Here is an 11,623-nt window from a genome sequence, read left to right as displayed (position 1 = left end):
TGAATTTCCCTATCCTAGTTATCTCATATGAGCAGAATCATACAATATTTGTCCTTTTGTGACTGGCTTATTTCACTTAGAATAATGACTTCAAGATTCACCCATTTGTAGCATGTGCCAGAATGTCCTTCCTTCTAATCTTCCACCGTATGCATATTCCACATTTTGTTTGTCCATTCATCCACGGAGCGACAGTTGGATCATTTCCACTTTTTGGCTATTGTGAAAAATGCTGTTATGAACGTCGGTGCACGACTATCAGTTTGAATCTCTGCTTTCAATTCTTTTGAGTATATACCCAGAAATGGAATTGATGGATCATATGGTATTTCTATATTTAATTTTTTGAGGAGCCTCTCTACGGCTACCAACAGTGGCCGCAGCATTTTACATTCCTACCAACACTGCACAAGGGTTCCAATATCACCACATCCTCATCAACATTTATTTTCTGTTTTATTTTGGTTTTTATCACTGGGATGCCTAGAGTTGGCAGCCAGTTGATCAGCATTCAAAAATCATTTTTTTGAGCAGGTGTTCATGCCTATCCAATGTCTTAAAGGGTAGGTTCACTGCAGTAATGACCCCAAAATCTTGGTGGCTTTAATGCAATAGACGTCTTCATTGTTCACATGACACCCAGCGAATGTCAGCAGCAAGTGCTGCTCCACACAGTCACTCAGGCACCCAGGCTCCTCCAAGCTAGTGTTTCTGCATCTCGGGAGAGCTCCGGAGTCTACACTGGATCCTCTATGATCACCCTGCTGTTGAAGAAAAGAGAGTGTATAGCAAAGACACCCCAAATCTTCTTTTTTTTTTTAAGTCAACTCTCCCTCCAACATGGAGCTCAAACTCACAACCCTGAAATCAAGAGTCCCGTGCTCTACCAAAAAGACACCCAACTCTTAACCGCCTATCTGGGGGTGACACGCATTATTGCCCCTCAATTGCCACTAGTCATGTGACCCCACTTAGATACAAAGGGACTAGGAAATGTAGCCAAGGAAGAAGAGAACGTGAATTTTATTGAAAAGTTACCCAGTCTTTGCCACATCTAATAATCTGAGGTTGAGGAAAATCTTAGGTTTGAGAAGAATATTTTAAAATACAGATTCCCTTCATTGTCTGCAAATTATTCTTAAGACTGCAAATTATTTACTGGTTGTAATGCTTACATTTCATATAGGAAGTACACGGCTTTCCCAAAGAAGACATCCTCCTAGGTACTTGGCATGATCATTTTGTTAGTTTGGCTCTTGAACTATGCAAGTCCCATAGGTAAACAAAAACTCTCTTTTTGAAAAAGCAGTTCATTCGGGGATGTACTAGAACATACGTGAGGGTATCTCAAGTGCATCGAAATGATGCGGATTAATTTCCCCAGCTGGAGAAGTAGGATGAAGCAAATGCATTTAAGACCTAATCATTCTTTCCCCAGTTGCATATTTTGTATCAATTTCGAGTGAGGTGGCCAGCTACAACGTGCCTATCACGGGACTCTAAAGTCAGAGGAGGTTCTCTCCTGCAAAATAATCAAGGCGGGAGAAGGTAAGACAAATGCACGTATGAGGAACTAAGCAAAATGAGCTGAATTAGAGCTTTTCAGCACACGCTCTGAAAAACATAAACACAGAGCGACTGCAGACAGGCAATAAATTGTCCTGAGTCCCACAGCGAAGTGATGAGACAGGTGACCTGGAAAATGGGGTTGGCGGGACTGTCTGGGGTTGATGGGTTCGCTGCCCGAATGCTCAGGTAATAGGATGCCTTTCAGCTCCCTTCTGCTATTTTAGTCCAGATTTGTGTTTCCCTGCTGCCTCAAAAATTAGAAGAGAGTCTGTCCCTGAAGCCCGCTCCCCTGGCACCCCCCTACATGCGGATGCAATCCTCGAGAGCTCTGCAGCACAATCTGCAGTTCGCGTCCCCCTCGTGTCATCAGCGCACAACCTCAGAAAGTACTTCCCAAGAGACGGATCCGAAAACAAAGCAAAACGTCAGGACCCGGACAGGAGGCTGGGGACAAAAAGGCCTGACTGTTTAACAAGCGCAAGGAAGCAAGGCTACGAGACTCAAGAAATAGATGTGAAAGTGAGTCCATGTCTACACCGGGGTCTTCATGGGAAAACCGAAACAAGCAACCATTCCTAAACCACAGAGAGGGGAGGAGGCATGATGAGGTCGGTCCAAGGGGAAGTGATGATGTTGGGGGGGCGGGGATCTGCATGAAGTTTGGAAGCTGCCAGAAAACCAGTGAAGCAAATCGTTTGGGGAGGCAGCTCCAGGACAACTTGCTGGGGCGGTGACCACGCTAAGGATGAAGGACGGGCTTAGGAGTACAAGAGAGATGATTGCAGCGTGTCAAAAATCTCCCACACGAAAAGTCATGCTTTGGGCAGCCTTCTCCAAACCTCCACCCGTGTAATCCTACTAAATTGCTTCCTGCCAGGGGCAGCTCCAGCCTAATCCAGCCTGGAGCTTCCACACGTATAGGTTTGTGAGCTGTCAATGTCAGTATTCTGCCATCTGGTAGGGCCAGACCGGGGGTGGGGGGGTGGGGGGGTGGGGGGGTGGAGAAAATACTATTTATTATAGGTATCGAGTTTAAAATTAAACTAGTTGATTACATAACAAGTTTGAGATACTGTTTGCGTTAAGGCTTGAGGTTTCACTTAAAAATCGTACCAGAAAAAAAAAAGAAAAAATCGTACCAGGCTGTTAGGTCTGAGACATCTTATGAAATAAAAACAAGGAGGCCTTTGGCGGCTCTCTGATGTGCTCCTATTGAACCCGCTATGGGTCTGTAACACTGAATCCCATTTACAAACTTAAGCCGATCCTTCTAACATTTAAACTTCATTAATAAAAATAGTGCATTCAAGGTCTTTTTAAGGCCTCCACACGCCTGAGTGGGCAGTCTCACAACCAGAAGAAGTAAGACTTCCTTCAAGCACTTAGGTACTTGGGAAAATCTCATAAATCAAAATTCTCAGTTCTTGTAAATAGTATAAAACCGTTTACAGGCTAAGCCTTTTTTCCTATGCTTTTCTTTCTTTCTTTCTTTTTTTTTTTTTTTGCTTCAATGACAAGCCTGAAATCAATTGCACATCTCAGAGTGAACGCATGAGACTGATCTGTCAGCGTCTCTAACCTACTAAATTCTCTAAGACATGACACACATTTTTGCTATCAAGTGCTCACGAAATGTGTGTCTCCTTAACACACACGCATTAGCCCTACGCGTTTGTCATACTTCATCATCTCCATCTTCGATTCTTCTTACTTAGGAGTTTCCTATCTGAGGCGAGTCGAGGTTATTGCCTTGACAGTGACCACAATAGGATCATTATCTCAGGCAGCCTGAGATTGCTTATTGATCAGAGATCTGAGGCCAGCATGCAGGCCTGGGCGATGAGTAAATCCGAAGGGATTCTCTCTGAGTCACTGAAGGACAGACCGGGCCTTCTGGAGATAATCTCTATGACAATAAAGAATCCCGAATCCCGTACCCTTCAGATAGGGTGAGTTGCTCCTGGTTTAAGGTTGTGCTTTATGTAATTCTTTCATCCTGGGATCTCAAGCTTTCAACGCTTTATCCGGGCTAAGCTATTTATTTTGTACCTCACTGAATTTTAGATTCTTTTATTATCCTTCATGTCTGCAGACCACCATGCTTCCTGGATTTTCAGTAAAATCCAGCTGGATTTTGCATTCCTCTCACGCCTTGTCCATGCTGTGTCTTGACAACTCCCAGCTCTTCTAGAGACAAGAGGGAACGCAGAAAAGGGTGTGGGCTCGTATGTGGATTTTGTCACCAATGCTGGACAGGTTGACTCAGTTTACAGGCATCAGGGGGAATGTTTCTACCTCCCCCTGAGAGTCCCATTCCAGTTTCCTTCTGTTCCGTGATACCAATTCCGCAGCAGCGCAGCACACACGCAATGTGCAACATGTCCGATTTTACTAGGAGAAAATCGGATTTGGGGACACAAGCTGTAAATGACCTGCCCACTCCCAGCCCCATGCAACACCTTGCAGCCTGACTCAGCTCTGAGCATTCACCACGCCGTAGGCTGAACGGTGGCCCCTGAAGATGTCCATGTCCTGGTCCCTGGGACTTGTGAATATGTTGCCTTATATGGAAAGACAGACTGGCCAGATATGATGACATCAAGGGTCTTGACATGGAGACATTATCCTAGATTCTCCAGATGGGCCCAAGGTAAGTACAAGGAGTCCCTCTAACAAGGAGGCAGAGGTGAAGAGTCAGAAGAGAAATGATGATGGAAGCAAGAGTCTGGAGTGCTTTGAGGATGGGGCCACAAGCCAATGAATGCAGGCGGCCTCTACAAGCTGAAAAGGGCCAGGAAATGGGTTCTCCCTCAAAGCCTCCAAAGCAAGCCAGCCTTCATGGCATCCTGCCTTTAGCCCAGTGAAGCTGATTGTAGACCTCCGACCCCCAGAACTGGAAGAGAATAGATTTGTGCTGTTTTCAGCCAATACACATGTGATCATTTGTTACAGCAACAAATTAGGTGCCTGATAGGACAGATCTGGTCCAGATAGCTGTGGGTACGGTCATGCCATCTGATTCCCCCTCAGATCTTGCCCTTGACCATCATACTGTCTTTCCCGGCTCTGTTGCCTCATGTGGGCTCAGTGGAGTCACTGCCCATTTGCTCTTATATGTATTCCTCCTGCCTTTTCCAGACTCCCATCACCCAGTCCCCAGTGAGGTCCAGCCTGTGGGCGGAGTAGGAGCCTGGAGGGCAGGAGGGATGGAGAAGCCAGTGTATGTCTTAGCCTCTCTGTGCCACGGATTCTGTACCTCTAGGAGTCACTGGGTCTCCTCTGCAATTCCTACTCCCGCCGGTCCTACCCTCTGCGGGCCAGAAACCCCCTCCCCAAGTACCACCTCCTCCTTTCGTCCCTCCAGCCAGGGGTGAGGTAGTGCTTTCTGTGTTGGCCTGTCTCCGTGGTGCCTCGACTCCCCTTGCTCGCTTTTTTCTTCTCAACACCATGTGTCTGATCTTTCATATTAAAATTCCACTATGAGAAACCTGAAGTCATTTCTGAATTGCTGCCATGGTGGTACTGCTTTCCTCCATGTCCTTCATCACTGCAGTAGGGGGAGGGAATGATTCTGATTCTCGAGTCTACCTCAGAACCTGGAAAGTCCCACATCTCTCATTTCTCTCAGCCTCCTGGAATCCTGCCCCCAGAAACATCCTCTGACTCTGGCCCAGGATTTCCCAAGCCCTGCCTTTTCCCGAGGCTGTGCCCTTGAGTACTTTCTCATTTCACACCACATTAATTTACCTTTTGTGTAGTGGTCACCAGCTCTGGCTCCCTTAAGCCAAAGGCATTTATTTGTTGGGAGGACATGAGGGCTCAGAGGATCCACAGGAGGCTGGAGGCATGAAACCATTAAAACCCACAGGAACCAAGGGAACCCAGAAGATGGGATACAGTAAGAACCACAGCCGCACTACTGGTCAACCAACAATAATGGCCCAGTGCTCCAGTTCTTTAAGCTCTTGCCAGTATTCCAGCTCCTGACGCAGTGAGTCCGATTGGTTAAGCCCCAATCATGTGCCACCCCGCAGGGGCAAGGATGGATTCCTTTCAGTTTCCTTAGAGAAAAGCACACGCTCCCTGTGCCATCAGGACGACACACGTCGGGGAAGGACAAGTTCCTCCTATGAAACCGGAATGCTACAAAAGGGCTCGATGGTGGATGGCCAAAAGCAACAACGGACCATTTTCTACCTGTTATTGTGTGTTTCAGAATCTACAACGGATCCTTTTGATATTAAAATTCTCACAACCCCACATTTCTATGGTATCTCACAAACCCCCCACTCTCCTTGGCCTACCTTTTAATCCACATCTTTTGAAAGGGCATTAATCTTAGGCTGAATCATTGATGACTTGGGTTTTTTTTTTTAATGTTTTTAAGCAGGTTCCATGCCCCCCACGAGGGTTTGAATGGATGACAGATTTGAGTTTGGTTTTTCTTTTCCCACTATTTTTAAAATTAATTTCACAATCGGCAAAACATTTAATGAATGGGAAGTGTAAAGACCCATCCTATTACCATCCCCTGTAGAGCAAGTCCAAGTGAGACATTGCTTGTCCAGGCACTGAATAGGCTCCCCAGTTTAGTACATTGGGTTTCCCATGGACATCTGGGATAAATAACAGTGTTTTTTTCTTCTTAACCTTCTGGTTTAGCAGTCGGCAAAACAACAGTGTGTTCTCCACAAAAATGTTCTTAAGATGCATGACATTTCTCCAGTGAGACGCACATACCATACAACAACCGTCAGATACTTATAAAGCGAGTTCTTATTCACTATGGCTCCAGCGACCATCAGGAAAGGCCCCTGGCTCTTCTGTCCCGGCCAAACCTCCTTCCCAGGAGCCCTCCTCGAGGTCCATCCGCACCATGCCTGCTGTGCCAGCCGAGATCCCATTGTTGCACATGGCACCCATCAGTGATTCGGTGTTTGGACCAAAGTTAACATTCGGTAAACAAGCCTGCTGCCTAATTCCCCTTGAATCACTTTTCCTGTTGCACAACCATTCAGTAAATGAAACGCAGTCCACACAGATGAGTGGTGAAATCAGGGGCATCTGTCTAGAGCAGCATCAGCCTGCAGAATAGGAGGGGGACCCTTGCTTCGTTTGCCTTATGCTACAGGCCTGCAGAGGCTGGCCCTCCCCGGGGCTCCTCTCCCCTCCTCCCGGAGACAGACACTTACCCCCGCCCCGCTCCCGCTGGCTGCCTGCGATCTATTACGTGATGCTGACTCGGAACTACCTGTGCTGAGTCACCAGGTCAGACTGCGCTTGTCTAGAACAGAGAAAGCCTTAAAAATGTAAAAGTCACCGAAGGAAGAGGAAGCGGTTGATAACTTTCCTTCCAGAATTCTGAGCTACATCACTTACTTGTCTTCTGTGTTATTTTCGGAGGTGATTTCATCCCTTTGGTGTTGGTCTCTGGTTACTTATCTTCAACATGTTTCATAAAGAAGATGAATAAGATCAGCCCCTCTCTGCTGTGCCTTAGTGTTCTTCCTTGAGATCACAACACAGCATTCACATACCTAATACCACGGGACCATTAAAATATATAAAAACAGACAACCGTACTCTCCGCCTCACACAAGTTCGACAAGTACTTGTTGACAAACTGCCGAAGCCCATCCAGAAAGAGAAGAAATGTCAGTTGCATGAAGATTCCTCTTTATAATCAAACATGAGAGCTTTCGTTCGTTCATTCATTACATTTACCAGGTCCCTACTACAACCGAGCACCAGGCGAGGTACAGGGGGAGCAGTCGTAAGCAAAGCCAGACATCGCCCCGGCTCTCGTGGACCACAGATAGTAATCAAAGAGTTGCACAGATAATCCAAACTACAATGATGGCCAGGGTCGGGAAGAAATGCAAAATGCTGTATGGACGGGAATGATCCACTAGACGGGTCAGGAAGGTCTTCTCTGAAGAAACAGTGCTTGAGCTGAGGTCTGAAAGATGAGTGGAAGGGACTAAGCTGGGAAGAGCATCCCAGGCTAAGGGAACGGCTTTGAGGCAGGAGGGAGTATTGGGGGCAAATCCAAAGAACCAGACAGAGCGGGACAGGAGCCACACTAAGGAGTCTGTCTTCTTATAAGAACTATGGGAAGTCGCTGTTAAGGTAAACCCTGGAACCAGAAGAGCAACCCCAGACTTGAGGACGGGGAAAATGAAACCTGTGGGCGCCAATCAGTGCTGCTCACAAGCTTTTTGAAGCATCAAAATGAGTATAAGAACAGCATGGACAGGGACACCTGGGTGGCTCAGCAGTGGAGTGTCTGTCTTCGGCTCAAGGTGTGACCCCGGGGTTCTGGGATCGAGTCCCACATCAGGCTCCCCACAGGGAGCCTGCTTCTCCCTCTGCCTGTGTCTCTGCCTCTCTCTCTGTGTCTCTCATGAATAAATAAATAAAATATTTTTTAAAAAAGGGAAAAAAACCCAGCATGGACAAAAGCTACCTCCCAGGTCATCATGGGTCTCAAGGTGTCAATTGTGGCCGGCAGCTTGTGAGAGTGGCCAGTCCTTTAAATGTGAAAGGCCTGAAGCATGGGGTTTCCAGTAGTTATTTGCCCACCCATGGTAAGGCAATGATTCTTCGCACTCAGCCACCCTCATCTCACAGGCCTAAAATCCCAGTTTGGAGTGATGCAATTCTTGCTGGACTGTGTTTAAGAATTTTCTGTGTCTTTTTTTTTTTTTTTTTTTCAGAACCTGGGAAATTTCTGTTTATGTCTGTTTAGGGGCTTTCCAGTGGCAAAGGCCTGGTTCTTGTTGACCACAGGGTTTCGAAAGAGGATTAGTAATATGGAGATTTTTGTTCTGAAATTTCATTCAGGGTGTGGAACAGTCACAGGGGGCCCTCAGTCGGGGACAGTGGAGGAGGTGGGAGGTGATGGAGGCTTGGGCCAGCCTGGAGATAAGGGGAGATAAAGTGAACAGGGTCACAGGATACTTAGGAGATAAATGTCAACAAGGCCCAGTAGTTGATGCAGGGATGAGATTCTAGGTTTATGAGTCACACAACTAGCTGGGCTCCCAAACTCATTAAAAACTCATAATAGGAGGACTTTGTGTTTCTGGTTCTGCATGTAAGAGCTTGGGAGTCATCCCTCAGTGCTAACAACAAGTACTAAGCTGAACAGACGGAGAAATCAGCAGCTCTCCTTGGATCCCTAGAGAAAGGGGAAGACATGGGGCAAACTGCGACCCTTAAGATCGAAGAAACAGAAAACAGAATACAGATTCATGAGCAGGGTAGGATGCCAGGGTAGGAAAAGCTGGACCCCCATCAGTGACAATTCTGAGAGTTAAAAATGCCAGGGGGGCCCAGTCCTGAGCAATCTCCTCCCTACATCAATCACCACGGGCCTGCAAAGAGTGTGAGATTTACCACCAAGAGCTCAACCAGGTTCCCAAGTGTTAGAGGGAGAGAAAAAAAAAATCCCTTCGTATTTTGGGCAGCAGGAGGGGAGAAGGAACCATTTTGAATGACGGCTCCTCTTGAGTAGGCCTGCCTTCCTGGGGAACCGGTTACCTGGAGCCCCTGCCCTGCTGGGGTCTATTAGCAGAGCCCAAGTGACTGGAGGAAAGCAAACAACTGACTCCAGGTCACTCTGGCCATCCTGTCCCACGTAAGAAGGGAGGAAAAAAAAAAGAAAGAAAGAAAGAAAAGAAACCCTGAGAAATGCTGGGAAAGCTCATGGTCCAGAGGCATAGGCTCACGGAGGGACTGAGACCTAACCACAGGCTCTAGAATGCTTGCCCTGGCCCGGGCCTCGCGACCACCTTCCTAAAGACCTATTTACAGCAGTTTCTTCTACTCTGTCCATCGTGTTTTCATAAACCTGTCATTCTTACCTTTCCAGGAATATCTAGAAATAGTTTTGATGTTGCTAAAATATGTTGCTTGAAGATGCTAATGATTTTTCCCCCTAGGGATCTAAAGGTAATCTACCAGGAGAAAAGGGATGGAACTCACTGCTGCAAATACCAACTTATGCAGTATGTGAGCGGCACAATAAACCTGAATTTAGGAGAGCTTTGCAAAGACAGGCACAGCCCAGAAGAGCTATGGACATTTGGTACCTTGATGTTCGTGCAAAGAACCAAAAAGGAACGCTAGAGAGAGAGAGAACTACCGTCACGGAAAGGGGGCGCGCCTCCGACGGGCTTCTCAGGGGACTGGCCGTGGCTGGAGAAGTCATCCGTGAGCTGCAAAAGCCCCTGCGAGTGCCTCGGCCTGAGACAGGGAAGGCGAAAAGGGGACCAGATTGAATATGTACATCATCAGGAAGGAAGACTTTGCAAAAGGACACGTTCTGCTCCCTGTTTGCGGGGCCCGTGGTGGTCCTGCCCCGTGAGAAAGCATGTGGGGACCGGGTGGGGACCGGATGGGGACCGTGTGGCGAAGCAGGCTGGCAGAGAAGCTGGGCCCATGAGCAAGGACACGGCTCCGACGGAAGGCACAGGGAGATGCTATTTTCCATCCGATGCTAGTAAGGCTGCAGAACAACGTGCATCCGGAAGCTCGGCAGGTCAACACGGGAGAGGTGCTAAGATGGAAAGAACTTTCCAGTGTTCACCCTTGGTCAATTAAGAAGTTCCTTCTCGGAGGCCAAGCAAGGCCAAGAAGCTAGGAGAGGTTGTAGCAGGAAAGCAGGCGTTGGAGGCAAGGCCCTGTGGGACCCCGGCCCTCCTCCGGGCACGGCTGACTCCGTCCTGGCTCCGCAGGAACTTGCCAGGTCCCTCCAGCACCCCCGGCGGTCATGCCCAACTTTGGTGATGCAGAATCCACTGCAAACGGGATTCAAGACACAGGCCACGGTGTCGTGGGTGGCCCGGCAAGCTTTTGATCTCCTTCCCGAGGCCGCCGGCCGAGGTCCACGGGGCACTGGACCCCTGGGCACAGCCAGCTGGAACTTTCCTAATAAGCCCGGAGTCCACGAGGTGATGCTGGAGCCAAGGGGAGCAGAAGCCAGGAAGGCCGCGGACGCACAGAGCCCAGGACGGGCCGCTGAGCAGGTCCCGGTCCAAGGCCCAGGCGTTCGTCAGCCCTGCCCCTGCCTCTGGCAGTAGAAACATCCAGAAAAGCAAGAGCTGGTGCCAGCTCTGATCCTGCAGAGCTGGTGCCAGCTCTGATCCTGCAGGTGTCCCCAGCCCCCTCACTCCCGCGAAAACCAATCAGCGTCCAACTATTCGTATCCAGTCCGTGTGTTCTGATCCTGAACAGTGACCAGGAGCGACAACCGGGCTTTTCGTTCCAGAATGACGTTGCCCCATTCAGCCTTCATCCGTCCGGCACGTCTGCATATCCCCTTACAGGTGACGGATAATCAAAACGGTGACACATCTGTTTGCGTGTTCCTGTGTGCAGGTGGCTGTCCACACCTGAGAGGGAACAGGGGAACTCATGCTCTGAGAAGCCAAACGGCGGGGCCCCTTTTCCGTTTAGAGACCAGCGCTACGAGCCTGTGGGTGGACAGGGTTTGACACCTGGCGTGGTGGTGCTAGGTCTCGCACTCCAGCAACGCCTGGCCGGAGGGCAGCTGCAGGTGTGTCCTGCACTCGGGGCAGCCAACCATGCCCTCAGGAAAAAAAAAAAATATATATATATATATATATGGTGTTTATATTTACATAAATATGAATATTTATATCATGTTATTATATAATGTATATGTATTAATTTATGTAAATATATATGATGGTTTTTTTCCCTAATGCCAGTATCAAAATAAGAAATTGTATCACATTAAAGCTATAGCTGGGGTGGTGCTCAAAAATACAGATCAGTGGACGTTGACAGATGGAAGCAAGAGGATGGATGACAAACCAGGAGGCGCAAGGACCCTGGCCACCTGGAATGATAGATTATATCCACCAAGCTGATGGTGAGTAAGGACACGTATCAAGAATCTCCCCTGTACCCAGAAACGGAGTCTGCAGGAACGGGTTGGAGGCCAGGTGGGTCGGCAGCAACACAGGGGGAAAGTTTTAGGGTCTTAGCTTATTGTAATCGATATGATGTGACCACATGAGAATTAATG

The 11,623-nt window shown here is 48.1% G+C and overlaps 1 long non-coding RNA gene across 1 annotated transcript; it reads right to left on the bottom strand.

Moving 5' to 3' along the window:
- Positions 1–439: 439 nt before the first annotated feature.
- On the bottom strand, positions 440–11,171 carry LOC119865169. The gene is made up of 2 exons (XR_005376195.1): positions 9,716–11,171; positions 440–764 (listed from the first exon to the last, which is right to left on the bottom strand). It is a non-coding gene; the product is annotated as an uncharacterized LOC119865169 (long non-coding RNA).
- Positions 11,172–11,623: the final 452 nt, after the last annotated feature.

The sequence above is a fragment of the Canis lupus genome, chromosome 22 (genome assembly GCF_011100685.1).
Source record: "Canis lupus familiaris isolate Mischka breed German Shepherd chromosome 22, alternate assembly UU_Cfam_GSD_1.0, whole genome shotgun sequence".
Lineage (NCBI taxonomy): Eukaryota > Metazoa > Chordata > Mammalia > Carnivora > Canidae > Canis > Canis lupus.
The sequence above is the reverse complement of the archived record's forward strand: the minus strand, read 5'-3'. Positions and strand labels throughout refer to the sequence as shown.